The following is a 15,706-nucleotide window of genomic DNA, read 5'->3' as shown; positions in this document are numbered from 1 at the left end:
GAGCTCAGCTGCTCCAACCTCCCCACCATTGGCAGGGACACCTCTCAGCTACACTCAGCTGCTCAAGGCTTCATCCAGCCTGGCCTTCAACACCTCCAGGGAGGAAGCATCCACACCCTCCCAGGGCAATCTATTCCAGAGTCTACAAGTGGCATAATGAAGCAGTCAGCCTGTGCTGATGGCATGAGTTTAAGTTGCTTTTGTCACTGTTTGTGGTTTTCCAGATGGTAAGAAATGAATCATTTAGTTTAAATATATATATTTTTAATGCTCTCTCTGCAAGTTTCATCTTTGATGCAAGATTTGACAAGTCCTCTGAAGTGATCACAGAATATTAGAGCTTGGAAGGGACCCCCAGAGATTATCCAGTCCAAACCCCACTGCCAGAGCAGCATCACCTCATGCAGGCCACACAGGAACACATCCAGGTTGGCTTTGAAAGCCTCCAGAGAAGGAGACTCCACACCTTCTTTGGGCAGCCCCTGCCAGTGCTCCCTCACCCTCACCATAAAGAAGCTTCTCCTCACATTGAGGTGGAACTTCCTATTCCTTGTCCTATTACTGAGTGCCACTGAAAAGGTCCTGTCCTCTTCCTCTTGACACCCACCCCTCACATATTTAGAGACAGTAACAAAATCCCCTCCCAGCCTCCTCTTCTCCAAGCTGAACAGTCCCAGTTCTCTCAATCTTCCTTCATAGGAGAAATGTTCAAGTCCCTTCATCATCCTCTTAGCTCTATCACTATTCCATGCTTCTAAAAATGCAAAGAAGTAGTAGAAAACTACTGCAATAAAGGGGGGGGTGGGGTGTGTAAGTAAATAAATGAATAGAAAATTGACATAACAGAAGTAATTCATAGTTTAATTTCATACAGCAGTGGCAAGCCAAATGTAGCCTGTCTTTAGATGATCCAGTTCAATGAATGTGGCTGTTTCACACCTCTTTAGAAAGATTTACCTACCAGCTGTCATTCTTCTCCTAAACAGGATGCACAAAGATTCAGTTCTGCCAGAATAGAATAGAATAGAATAGAATAGAATAGAATAGAATAGAATAGAATAGAATAGAATAGAATAGAATAGAAATAACCAGGTTGGAAGAGACCTTTGAGATCATCAAATCCAACCTATCATCCAACACCATCTAATCAACTAAACCATGGCACCAAGTGCCCCATCCAGTCTAAACACCTCCAGTGATGGAGACTCCACCACCTCCCTGGGCAGCACATCCCAATGGCCAATCTCTCTTGCTGGGAAGAATTTCTTCCTAACATCCATCCTGAACCTCCCCTGGCACAGTTTGAGACTGTGTCCCCTGAACCTGATACACACATTTTAGAGCCCTCAATGCTCTTTTCTTTTGAGGTATCTTGAGCAGCACAACACCAAAACAAGAGTTACCAGAACGTTTCACACTGCTTCTTGCTTTTTGTGGGGGCTTTTTTAACTCTCAATGCTGGTATTTTGGAACATGACTGGGGAAAGTGCAGAGGAGACAACTCAAGTTGTTACTGCCTTTGTGGGTGTTATGTGATCATCTGAAGGCTCTACAAGAGCCTTTAAGGAGAGTGGTGGTGAATGGTGCCACATCCAGTTGGAAGCCAGTCACTCGTGGTGTCCTCCCAGGGATCAGAATGGAGTAGAGAGGGAGAATCCTCTCCCTGGCCCTGCTGGCTGTGCTTCTCTTGATGCAGCCCAAGCTCTGGTTGGCTTTCTGGGCTTCAAATGCTCACTGCTGGCTCATGTTGAGCATCTCCTCCACCAGCACCCCCAGGTTCTTTTCTTCAGGGCTGCGCTCAAACCAGTCCCTGCCCAGCCTGTATCAGTGCCTGAGGTTGCCCTGACCCAGCTGCAGGACCTTGCATTTGGTCTTGCTGTACCTCATGAGGTTGTCACAGGCTCACCTCTCCAGCCTGTTGAGGTCCCTCTGCATGGATGCCTTCCCTCCAGCATGTCTGCTGCGCCACACAGCTTGGTGTCATCAGCAAAGCTGCTGAGGGTGCACTCAATGCCATGTCCATGTCACCAACAAGGATGTTAAACAAGACATTTGTAGCTTCAGAAGCACACACCTCTCTGGAGGTCTGAATGCCTGCTCTGTTAGGTTTCCTTGCTACTATGCAATGCACCTACAGCAGGTCCTTGCTTCAGTGATGCTGCCCTCCCTGCTGCTGTACACATGTGGAAGATATCTTTGGTTACCCGGGCGGTGTTTTCAAAGAAGAAGAAAAGCATTAGCCTGCCTTAACCAAAAAAAAAAACCCACCCAAACCCAAAAAGGTACCAAAAAAATGAAGAAAGGGAAAACTAATGTGCACCACATGAGGATTCAGATGAACTTTGTGTGTTTCTCTTCTGTTCCTTTGGAGAGAAAAAAAAATGTGTAAGCCATGCTTGTAAATCATTTGCAAACCTCCCCAGCTTTAATTTATGAGGGTGGGCTGGCTGCACCAGAGCAACTAGTCTAACCTTCAACTGGAATCCTTAATAAAACCCCCACACCATACCAGATAGGTTTAATTTCAGCTTTTTATTGTGCTATTATCCCAATGGATCCCAAGAACATCTAACTGAAGTTACCTTAAAAGTCCTGGGTTTAAATGAGATGTGGAACCAAATAAACGCCGCTGATCGCAGCAACCTTGACCTTGCTGCGGGAAGTCAGATCTAGATCTAGGCTCTGCAGCTGGATTCCATACCCAGCTGACATGGGGCCCAGATTCAAAGAGTGTTGTGGCTGCACAGACACAGGTTTTACAGGAAACATTCAATTCAGCATTTTTGATAGGTGTTCCATCCTTTAATTACTCCTAAAATTCTTCACATTGGTAGCTACATTCAGACTCTTCCTTTCTGACCCAGCCAAACCCTTAGCAGACACCTCACGTCACAGAATAAGCATCACAGCCCTGATTTGGCCCCAAAACTCCCTGAACAACTGTTTCCCATCTGGAGTAATTGCACCAGCAGTAGTGGGGTCACCTCCTTGTTGATATTGGGGGGGGTGGGAGGTGTGTGCTGGGGCAGTTGGAATGGCAGCCCTCGACTTCAGCACACAACATGAGAAGCCTTTGGGCTGTCCTCTCAGCTGGGATAAATAAGCAGAGCTCCACTGGTTTCTGGGTGAATGAGGTTATAATTTGAATCAGAAGTGGGGTGTTTGTTTATCCCATAACAAAGCATCACAGAACTGAGTGTCATAAGCCTTAAAGCACTGCACTCAAGGACACCAAAACCCACGAGTCTGAGCTTAGGTTTCAGTGACTCCATTGAAGTTATGCCTATTTATTTCAGGCTAGCAGTGCTGATGTGCACCAGCTGAGAATCTGGCTCTGTAACTCCTAGATGACAGCACAAACCAGCCACAGGAGGAGGGAGAAGATACAGGGTGGGAATTTGCTCGAGTAGAGAGCTGTACCACAGATAAATGGGTGTCAGCCATCTCCCAGACAGGCCTGATCCTTCCAGCAGCAAAACTGGCCAATGAATATACACATGGAAAAGAATGCAAAGGAGATAGTTCCCTAAGGAATCTCAAATGTGTATCCTATGCTTTTGGCATTGCAGCACAAAGGATTTTGATCTTGAGCAACTCTTCACCAGTGACTCATTTTACATGCTTGCACACACAGTACCTCACACAGTAAAACTTCAGTGCAGTAGCTTGTGTGCAGCTCCTGTGCATGCAGAGCCTGTGATTTTGTTACTGTCACTTGCACACTTGCCTTCTTCAGTGCTCCTGTGCATGCAGAGCCTGTGATTTTATTGCCATCACTTGCACACTGGATGTTAGGAAGAAGTTGTTCCCCGTGAGGCTGGTGAGAGACTGGCACAGGTTGCCCAGGGAGGTGGTGGAAGCCTCATCCCTGGAGGTGTTTGCAGCCAGGCTGGATGTGGCTGTGAGCAACCTGCTGTAGTGTGAGGTGTCCCTGCCCATGGCAGGGGGGTTGGAACTGGCTGAGCCTTGAGGCCTCTTCCAACCCTAATAATTCTATGATTCTTCATGAGCATGCAGCTCCTGTGCATGCAGATCCTGTGCTTTTATTGCCATCACTTCCACACTTGCCTTCTTCCCAGCTGACCCCTTGAAAAGCCACTGCACATAATGGGGCTCAACTAAGCAGCAGAGGCAGTTGGTGACAGGAGGAGACTGAACTCTTTTAACATGGCAAGAATTCCTTTCCTCCCTCAGAGGAGAAACACTCAGCAGGTCAAAGAGGAAAGTTGCTCTGCAGTCTAGCACAGACAAGCCTGAACCACTGGAATCTAGAATTGGACAAAGTCAAGCCCTGAGCCTTCATTAACACATTTTTTTCCCCTTTAAGTAAAAGAATGAGCAAATGAGAGTGGTGAGACCCTGGAATGGGTTGTCCAGGGAGGTGGTCGAGGCCCCGTCCCTGGAGGTGTTTAAGCCCAGGCTGGATGAGGCTCTGGGCAGCCTGATCTAGTGTGGGGTGTCCCTGCCCATGGCAGGGGGGTTGGAACTAGGTGATCCTTGTGGTCCCTTCCAACCCTGAATGATACTATGATGCTATGATACTATGAAATAGGCAGAGTTTTTGGTGTTTGATGTTTTTTTGGGTTGGTTGCTTGGTTTAGTTTTGGTTGGGGGCGGGGGGAGGGTTGTGTCTATATGTATGCCTTAAAAGCCTAAACCATTCAAATTAGACTAGAGCCACTGCAGAAGACAGCTAGGCCCTGCCATGGAAAGATAGCTTAACAGGCCAGCATTCTGAAAATTGTTATTAGTCACTCTGAGAGCTGATAAATGTAGGTGTCCTATTCATTTGACAGACAGATTATCCCCACCCCAAAAAAAAATAATCACCAAAAATAATCATTCCCCTGCCCATGATGAGATTCAGAAAAATACAAGGGACCTCTGAAAGCTGGGAGTTATTTATGGGTCCAACAAAAAAATTACAATTCCTCTTTATTCCTTATCTTGTCCCTGCAAATAATCCCAAACAGTTGTTAGCAAATGGCTTTCCCCTTCGTATCTTCAGTCTGGAGATAAGTGGGGGGTGGGGGGTGGGGGGGGTGGGGGTGTTTCCTCTAAATGACTCACAAAAAGAAACTGGCACAACAGTTTGGCTGGAAGTGTGGTGTGTGACAGAGCAGCTCTCATAAATGCTGCTGTTTCTCTTTGCATCTGCCTGCTCCTTGGGCTGCTCCATCACACGGACCCCATCCCAGCCTGGGTTTCGGGATGTACAAGACCGGAGAGATGATAATGTAAGGTCAGGAAGAACTGGTCCCTTAAACAGCTCCTCTCCTCTGCTCCAGCTGGCCTTCTGCCAATTCAAATGGGTGAGTGAGGGCCAACAGACATATTAGTGCAACCCTGTATTTAAAGCTAAATTATCCCCTGGATGACCCTAGAGTCGATTTATGGGTACAGAGACTAATGTGCAATAGGGTTTAGAAAGACTCTAAAGCCTGGCTTTGGAAATGCCTTGACACATGTGGGGGAGGAAGGGGTAAAATATATATCTGTGTGTGCTCATTTGCTGTGTTTCTGCAGTGTCCTATTTGTGGTGATTTTACTTTTCCCCATTTTTTTTTGTTCCTTTCTGACTAAAACCAAAACTACCTAGAGAAAGGCCTTCTGTGTTCCCACTACACCCACAAACATTAAGTCCACTGATTCTAATCCTGGCTACCATTTAGAACAGTAATTCATCTCTGCAGTCAGGTTGTCCCCTAAGGAGTTCAGCAGTTCAGCCAGAGAACTCTTCCTCATCCCTACAGACACAATAAATACCTGTTTGCTTGGTGCACCATCATCCTCCATGCTAGCACTGACAAACAGTTGTAGCCCTCTTAGTTTGCCTTCACAGGATGCCAGGATGTTAGGGGTTGGAAGGGACCTCCAAAGATCATTGAGTCCAACACCTTTGCCAGAGCTGGACCAGAGAATCCAGCACAGGTCACACAGGAACACATCCAGATGGGGCTGGAAAGTCTCCAAAGAAGGAGATTCCACAATAACCTCTCTGGGCAGCCTCTTCCAGTGCTCTATGACCCTCACAGTGAAGAAGTTCCTCCTCATGCTGAGGTGGAACCTCCTGTGCTGGAGTTTATATCCATTGCTCCTTGTCCTATCCCAGAGTGTGAGTGAACACAGCCTGTCCCCTCCCTCCTGACACTCAGCCCTCAGATACTTATAGACAGATATTAAATCCCCTCTCAGTCTTCTCTTCTCCAGGCTAAAGAACCCCAGGTCCCTCAGCCTCTCCTCCCCAGGCAGTGCTGCAGTCCCCTAACCATCCTTGCAGCCCTCCCTTGGACTCTCTCCAGCAGATCCCTGTCCCTCCTGAACTGGGGAGCCCAAAACTGAAGACAGTACTGAAGATGAAATCTCAGCAGGGCAGAGTAGAGGGGGAGGAGAACCTCCCTGGCTCTGCTGGACACACTCTTCTTAATACACCCCAGGACCCCATTGGCCTTCTTGGCCCCCAGGGCACATTGCTGTCCCATGCAGAACTTGTTCTCCACCAGCACTCCCAGGTGCTTCTCCCCAGGGCTGCTCTCCAGCAGCTCCCCTCCCAGCCTGTCCTGCTGCAGGTTATTATTGCTTCCCAGGGGCAGAACTCTTCTCTCATCCTTGTTGCACCTCATTTGGTTCCTCTGTGCCCAGCTCTCCTGGAGAAGGGTGGTGGGGGTGGAGAAGGGGAGAAAGAAAGAAAGAGAAACAGAGCATCAAAGTGAGCTTAACATATTTTCCTGCAATTTCAATAGGTTTGGTTATGATCATTAAAATTATGGTTATGACAGTCACAGAGCTCTCTGTCCTCTGGTCATTAATCCTGCTTGCTTTCTTGCAGAAGAGTTCACTGTTACCCACAGCTTCCCCTTCCATGGTGCACCGTTTCCCATGCAAACACATTGCTCTAGTGGTTCATTACTTGAAGCTGCTACTGCTCACTGCAATAGGTCTCTGTACCTCCCCTGCAGGAGTGCCAGTTGGCACAAACACAGCACAGGGTTCTGCTGCAGTCACACAAGTGGCCAGGGAGTGATTTTTATGCCAGCAACTGAAAGAGAGTCAGGCAGCAACAAGAGTCTCCACAGCAGTTGATTTACAAGCCCAAATCCCTCAGAGGTCTCCTAGTTAAACACAAGCAAAAGAGGCATGAAAAGCTCTTGCATGTGCTTCCCCATATGCAGCTGGGCAGGGTGGCAAGCAAGCCACCTGCCTTCCTTTGCTCCCAGCAGGAGCAATCATCAAGGACAGCTCCTGACCACTGCAGAAGGAAGCATCTGTCCCATGCACACCACCAGATACAGAAAACTTAGAACGGTCTGGGTTGGAAGGGACCTCCAAAGGTCATCTACTCCGACCCCTCTGCAGTCAGCAGAGACATCCTCCACTAGATCAGGTTATTCACAGCCTTGTCCAGCCTGACCTGCAATAGCTCCAGGGATGGGTGCTCAACTACCTCCCAGGACAACCTATTCCAGTCTTCCACCACCCTGATGGTTCAGAACTTGTTCCTAACATTCAGTCTGAATCTCTTCTCTCATTTCAAATCATTGTCCCTTGTCCTGTCCCTGCAGGCCTTTGCAGACTGTCCCTATGCAGCCTTCTTGTAGCCCACTTCAGGTACTGGCAGGCTGCTATCAGACCTCCCCTGAGCCTCTCCTCTCCAGGCTGGACAACCCCAGCTCCCTCAGCCTGTCTTTGTAGGAGAGGTGTTCCAGTCCCCTGGTCCTTATAACAACCAAAATCCTTGTAACAGCCATACCAAAAGGTTGATTGTGTGCCCAGGTGGCCAAGAATGTCAATGGCATCCTGGCCTGGATCAGGAATAGTGTGGCCAGCAGGAGCAGGGAAGTCATTCTGCCCTGTGCTCAGCACTGGTTAGGACACACCTGGAGTCCAGTTCTGGGACCCTCAATTTGAGAAAGATGTTGAGTTGCTCAAACATGTCCAGAGAAGGACAACAAAGCTGGGGAGGGATTTGGAGCACAGCCCTGTGAGGAGAGGCTGAGGGAGCTGGGGTTGCTTAGCCTGGAGAAGAGGAGGCTCAGGGGAGACCTTCTTGCTGTCTACAGCTACCTGAAGGGAGGTTGCAGCCAGGTGGGGGTTGGTCTCTTCTCCCAGAAAACCACCAACAGAACAGGGGGACACAGTCTGAAGCTGCACCAGGGGAGGTTTAGGCTGGGTGTTAGGAAGAAATTCTTCCCAGCAAGAGAGATTGGCCATTGGGATGTGCTGCCCAGGGAGGTGGTGGAGTCACCATCACTGGAAGTGTTTCAAAAGAGCCCAGATGAGGCACTTGGTGCCATGGTTTAGTTGATTAGATGGTGTTGGGTGATAGGTTGGACTTGATGATCTCTGAGGTCTTCTCCAACCTGGTTAATTCTGTATTCTGTTGTATATTGAGCAGCACACAAGCCTGAAACTTGCTCAGCTACCTTACAGAGGTCATTTTTCACGCTGGTGTTTCCAAACAGAGAGAAGTAGGGCAAGCTTCTCAAACGTGGCTGCCTGAAGCAATCTATCCACCTCTCCAAGAAGCTGAGCTGAGCAGCCTAATTTTCAGATACAAACATTCCCTGTCTGAGACCTTCTAGAATCCTTTGCACTGCACTGTATGTAGCACATCTCTAAGTAGCCCTAAAAATGAAGCACAGGAGCAACTTCAAACCAGTGGCTGGATTTTCACTAGTAGCACAGAAGGATGGACTTCGGGGTCTGAGGAGGGGACAGAAAGTCTGCTCAGCAGGTTTGCTGATGATACCAAACTGGGAGGCTTGGCTGAGACAGCTGAGGGCTGTGAGGCCACTCAGAGACTTGGACAGACTGAGAGCTGGGCAGAGAGGAACCAGATGAGGTTCTACAAGGATGAGAGCAGAGTCCTGCCCCTGGGAAGCAATAATAACCTGCAGCAGGACAGGCTGGGAGGGGAGCTGCTGGAGAGCAGCCCTGGGGAGAAGCACCTGGGAGTGCTGGTGGAGAACAAGTTCTGCATGGGACAGCAATGTGCCCTGGGGGCCAAGAAGGCCAATGGGGTCCTGGGGGGCATTCAGAGGAGTGTGGCCAGCAGAGCCAGGGAGGTTCTCCTCCCCCTCTACTCTGCCCTGCTGAAACCTCACCTGAAATATTGCATCTAGTTCTGGGCTCTCCAGTTCAGGAGGGACAGGGATCTGCTGGAGAGATTCCAAGGGGAGGCTGCAAGGATGATTAGGGGACTGGAGCACTGCCTGGTGAGGAGAGGCTGAGAGACCTGGGGCTGTTTAGTCTGGAAAAGAGAAAACTGAGAGGGGATTTGGTAAATGTTTATAAATATCTGAGGGCTGAGTGTCAGGAGGGAGGGGACAGGCTCTGCTCACTTGCTCCCTGGCATAGGGCAAGGAGCAATGGATATAAACTCCAGCACAGGAGGTTCCACCTCAGCATGAGGAGGAACTTCTTCACTGTGAGGGTCCCAGAGCACTGGAGCAGGCTGCCCAGAGAGGTTGTGGAGTCTTCTTCTCTGGAGATTTTCCAGCCCCATCTGGATGTGTTCCTGTGTGACCTGTGCTGGATTTTCTCATCCTGCTCTGGCAGGGGGGTTGGACTCAATGATCTTTGGAGGTCCCTTCCAACCCCTAACATCCTGGGATCCTATGGTCACATTTTCATAAGTGGTCAGCATGTACTTTGGAAAATATTGAGCTTTATCTGAGTGCTTTAGCAATCAGAAAGACACAGTGAACTAAAACAAGCTCCTGCTACCTTTGGTCACTTCCCTGGGGCTGGCAAGTTTGTTCAGCTGCTTTGTGACAAGCACACAGCAGCAGCCAGAGCTCAGCCATATACTGTGGAAACATCATGGTTACAAACATCCTATTGTTAGGATGAGCAAGAGCAGCCCAAGCCTTGAGTTACCCAAAGCAAACAAACATCCAGCTAGGACCTATTCTTTCATCCTGTAGAAGCCAAAACATATTTTTCACCCAAGGGAACTAATAAACTTCCATGCTCAGGCAACATGGACTAGTGCCTGAGCAGATGACAAGTGGTCTGTAGAAGAAAATCCTGCAGCAAAGGTTACTTTGCATAGTTTGAAGAATAAAAGGGAAAAAGCAGAGCACAGTAAATCATAGAATCATAGAATTGTCAGGGTTGGAAGGGATTTCAAGGCTCAGCCAGTTCCAACCCCCTTACCATGGGCAGGGACACCTCACACCACAGCAGGTTGCTCACAGCCACATCCAGCCTGGATGCAAAATCCTCCAGGCATGAGGCTTCCACCATCTCCTGGGCAACCTGTGCCAGGCTCTCACCACCCTCCTGGGGAGCAACTTCTTCCTAACATCCAATCTCAATCTCTCCATTTCTAGTTTTGCTCCATTCCCCCCAGTCCTATCACTCCCTGACACCCTCAGAAGTCCCTCCCCAGCTTTCTTGTAGCCCCCTTCAGATACTGGAAGGCCACAATTAGGTCTCCTGGGAGCCTTCTCTTCTCCAGACTCAACAGCCCCAACTCCCTCAGTCTGTCCTCAGAGCAGAGCAGCTCCAGCCCTCTGCTCATCCTCATGGCCCTTCTCTGGACACCTTCCAGCACCTTCAGATCCTTTTTGTAACTGGGGGTTCAGAACAGGACACAGTGTGGTAGGATGTTAAAAGAAAAGAGAGTTTTGCTGTCTGTGTTCAAGCTTGTACCTGTTGTTCCTTGTCTTATTCCTGTGCACCACCACAAAGAGCTTGCCCCTCTCCACTTGACACCTACCTCTCAGCTATTGATAGACATTGATCAGATGCCTCTCAGCCTTCTCTCCTCCAGACTAAACAGCCCCAGGGCTCTCAGTCTCTCTCCACAGGGGAGATGCTCAAGTCCCCTAAGCATCCTCCTGGCTCTCCCTTGGACTCTCCCCAGCAGGTCTCTGTCTCTCTTGACCTGGGGAGCTCAAAACTGGACACAGGATTGCAGCTGTGGTCTCAGCAGGGCAGAGCAGAGGGGGAGCAGAACCTCCCCAGCCCTGCTGGCCACGCTTCTCTTGCTGCCCCCCAGGATCCCATTGGCTCACTTAAAGTGTTCCTAAACTAGATAGAAACCTGCAGGAGCAATGAAATGAAATAAACTTACCTCTGTTACTTAGTTACTTCCTCAGTCTCTAAGGGAAAAAATAAACATAAATAAACTTCTTCCAGCCCCCTGACTGAATTTCTATGGAGTTAAGCAAAGCTGTAACACTGTGAAACATCCAGAGACTGCTTGAGAACTCCGAGATGTTTGTTGCCAGAGAAATGTGCAAATGTTTTACCTGGATGCAACTGGAAACTGAAAACTAAATGCTTGCAACAACACAACAAAGCCTCTCAAAGCTCTTTGGGACTGTAAAGCTATCTGTTGAAAAACTTCTGCCCCCAAAAAAAAAGCTTTGCACAGAAATGGGCTGCAGCAGCTGAAGTGAGAGTGCTGAGTAGGAGTCAACTTGAAGAAGGACAAGTCCTTGTGAATGGGAAAGAAAGGCTGAGCTGCAGATGCTGGTAGCCAAAGCCAACAGGCTCCTTTCACTAGGTCTCAAAGAGTAGTTTTTAACTTAAGGACTGGAATTACAGAAGGCAGAAAACAAACAAAACAAAAAGCCCAAACCAAACAAACAACAACAACAAAAAGAGACTCCCAGTGCTGGAAGTGAGAGCACATCTCATCTCCAGCCAGAATACTACGTCCATTCCAAAGCTGAGTTATTGGAACTCCTCCAGCATCTCCAATCATTTGGTTGGGTTTTTTTTTCCCCCATTTTATTTCCCTCCTATTTTCAAAATCACAGAATCACAGAAACATTCAGGTTGGAAAAGACCCTCAGGGTCACCAAGTCCAACCCAGAACCCTGCTCTACAAGGCTCACCCCTAAACACCACATCCAAACCACCTTGAAACACAGCCAGGCTTGGGGACTCCACCACCTCCCTGGGCAGCACATTCCAATCCCTGACCACTCTTTACATGAAAAAATGTTTCCTAATGTCCAGTCTACAGCTGCAGCTTGAGGCCATTCCCTCTTGTTCTATCACTAATTCCCTGTGCGAAGACACCAGCAGCAGCCTCTCCACAACCTCCTTTCAGGTAGCTGTAGAGAGCAGTGAGGTCTGTCCTCAGCCTCCTCTTTTCCACACTAACCATCCCCAGCTCCTTCAGTTGCTCTCCATCAGATTAATTCTTCAGGCCCTTCCCAGCTTCCTTGCCCTCCTCTGTACTGGCTCCAACACCTTCACATCTCCCTTGTATCGCGGTGCCCAAAACTGGACACAATACTCAAGATGTGGCCTCATCCAGTGGCAGCTTGAGGCCATTCCCCTCTTGTTCTGTCACTAATTACCTGTGAGAAGAGATCAGCAGCAGCCTCTCCACAGCCTCCTTTCAGGTAGTTGTAGACAGCAATGAGGTCTCCCCTCAGCCTCCTCTTTTCCAAACTGAACAGGTTGAGCAAGTATCTTCCATGTAGCTCCAAGAAGGAGAAATACTCTATCTACCTATCTGTCTACCTATCTATCTATCTATCTATCTATCAATCTATCTATCTATCTATCTATCTATCTATCTATCTATCTATCTATCATCTATCTAATCTGTCTATCAATCATCTATCCATCCATCCATCTATCTATCTATCCATCTATCTATCCATCTATCTATCTATCTAGCTATCCATCCATCCATCCATCCATCTATCAATCCATCCATCCATCTATATCTCCATCTATCTATCCATCCATCCATCTATCTATCTATCTATCTATCTATCTATCTATCTATCTATCTATCTATCTATCTATCTATCCATCTATCCATCTATCCATCCATCAATCCAACTATCTATCTATCTATCTATCTATCTATCTATCTATCTATCTATCTATCCATCTATCCATCTATCCATCCATCAATCCAACTATCTATCTATCTATCTATCTATCTATCTATCTATCTATCTATCTATCCATCTATCCATCTATCCATCCATCAATCCAACTATCTATCTATCTATCTATCTATCCATCCATCCATCCATCTATCCATCCATCTATCTATCCATCTATCAATCCATCTTTCTATCCATCCATCTATCTATCTATCCATCTATCAATCCATCTATCTATCTATCTATCCATCCATCTATCAACCCATTTATCTATCCATCCATCTCTCTCTATATATATATATATCTATCTCCATCTATATCTCCATCTGTATCTCCATCTACCTATATCAATATATACATCTCTTAATAAATACAGAATCCACTGCTCTCTGCAGATCAATATGTAACCTGCACCACAGTGCTGAAGTAAACGAAGCACAGTTTCAATTAATGGTTGCCTTTTCATTCCACTGCTCCAATATTCCAATACTCTTCTGAGAAAGAAAAAAACCAAAGGGAAAATGCTTTGGGGGAGTTTCTTTAGATGCTATTCTGGTATCCTAATAATCAAATAAGATAACTGTTGCTTTGAAAACATTTCTGTGCTGCAAGAAAGGCCTGGCAGATGCTGGGGATGAACCTGGTCTTCTACTAGCTAAACCAGAAAGACTTAGATGCAGCACCTTAGCAGTAGAGATATGAGCCAAGGCTTTGTGCCTTGTGGTAGACTTGTGCTAGGTTTTTATTTAAGCAAAAGGATTTGCTGATCATTTCAGGAATGCAAATGGTTCTTCAAACATCAGAGGGCTATCATCAGTACCTTAAAACGTCCATTAGTGACCATAAGCTGGAAGTGATCACCAAATAGCTATGGCCACAGAATCACAGAATGTTAGGGGCTGGAAGGGACCTCGAAAAGCTCATCCAGACCAACCCCCTGCCAGAGCAGGATCACCCAGGGCAGATCACACAGGAACACATCCAGGCAGCTTTTGAATATCTCCATAGAGGGAGACTCCACAACCCCCCTGAGCAGCCTGTTCCAGGGCTCTGGCACCCTCATGCGCCTCCTATGCCCCAACTTCCACCATTGCCCCTGGTGCTGTCCTTGGGCATCACCCAGCAGAGCCTGGCTCTATCCCCTGGGCACTCATCCTGCACATCTTTATCAACATGAATGAGGTCACCTCTCAGGCTCCTCCTCTCCAAGCTACAGAGCCCTCAGCTCCCTCAGTCTCCCCTGGCAAGGAAGATCTTCCATTCCCTTCACCGTTTTGTGACTCTGTGCTGGACTCTCTCAAGCATTTCCCTGAGGTTCTTCGCAGTATCACAGTATCACTAAGGTTGGAAAAGACCTCAAAGATCGAGTCCAACCTGTCACCACAGACCTCATGACTAGACCATGGCACCAAGTGCCACGTCCAATCCCCTCTTGAGCACTTCCAGGGACAGTGAGTCCACCACCTCCCTGGGCAGCACATTCCAATGACGAATGACTCTCTTGGTGAAGAACTTTCTCCTCACCTCCAGCCTAAACTTCCCCTGGCACAGCTTGAGACTGTGTCCTCTTGTTCTGGTGCTGGTTGCCTGGGAGAAGTTCTTCTTGAACTGAGGAGCCCAGAACTGCACACAAATGTTCCAGATGTGGCCTCACCAGGGCAAAGTACAGAGGGAGGAAAACCTCTCTGGACCTACTGACCACATCCCTTCTAATAACAACCCATTGGCCTTCTTGGCCACAAAGGCACGTAGCACACTCTGTCACAACTCCCTGCAGCATGCTGATATGAGTAGAAATCATTTAGGAGCAGTGTGTTATATCCTATTAGATAGCAAAGCCATTGTATTACACCATGAATATGCTAGGGAGTTGATTTAAAATCCCCTTACAGTACACACCACTTGTTATTTTTTCAATTAAACTCATTCAGGATTGGAATACAGCATCCCTGAGTTTCCCTGAGTGCTCTCACAGGCAGTTGAACATCTGGAGGTAAGAAAAGCAACAACAGAAGAGGAAAGATGCCACACAGGCTCTTCACATCAGGCTAAACAAAACTCCTTAGTCCCCACATGCTGCTTGAAAGTGGATGTAAAACAGCTCTGAGATAGGAGCTGTAGAGCCTGAGACCATCAAGAGAGAATAAAGGGTTATGAAAATGCATAAATATATTCAGGGGGGATTCTAGGGTGCCATTTCTGTCATCTGCAAGATGAGTTTCCCTTCTGGGTTCCAATTTCTGTTGCTTTAGAGGCTGAGTGAGTATTGCACTTTTGCTGCTCCTTACCCCATATGTATCTCCGAGGTTTTGCTCATTCTTAATTGAAAAAAGATTAATTAAATGCCTCTGCAGGATTTTTAGTGTCTTCAAGACTCTTCTGTTTCCAGGAAGAGGTCTGCATCAGGACAGAAATGGGAAAGAGTGTAGGGAGTACTGTGTCTTGAGTGCTTGAGTCCTGTGTCCACTTCTGGGCCCCTCAGTTTAAGAAAGATGTTGAGTTGCTCAAATGCATTCAGAGAGGGGCAAGAAAGCTGGGGAGGGGTCTGGAGCACAGCCCTGTGAGGAGAGACTGAGGGAGCTGGGGGTGTTTACCCTGGAGAATAGGAAGCTCAGGGGAGACTTTATTGCTGTCTACAACTCCCTGAAGGGAGGTTGTAGCCGGGTGGGGGTTGGTCTCTTCTCCCAGGCAATTTGTGACAGAACAAGAGGACACACTCTCAAGCTGTGCCAGGGAAGGTTTAGGCTGGATGTTAGGAAGAAGTTCATCACAGAAAGAGAGATTGTCCATTGGAATGTGCTGCCCAGGGAGGTGGTGGAAGCACCATCATTGGAAGTGTTTCA

This window comes from Melanerpes formicivorus, unplaced genomic scaffold, assembly GCF_026170545.1.
Source record: "Melanerpes formicivorus ecotype bairdi unplaced genomic scaffold, bMelFor1.0.p_v2 SCAF_68, whole genome shotgun sequence".
Lineage (NCBI taxonomy): Eukaryota > Metazoa > Chordata > Aves > Piciformes > Picidae > Melanerpes > Melanerpes formicivorus.
This window is presented reverse-complemented; position numbering follows the sequence as displayed.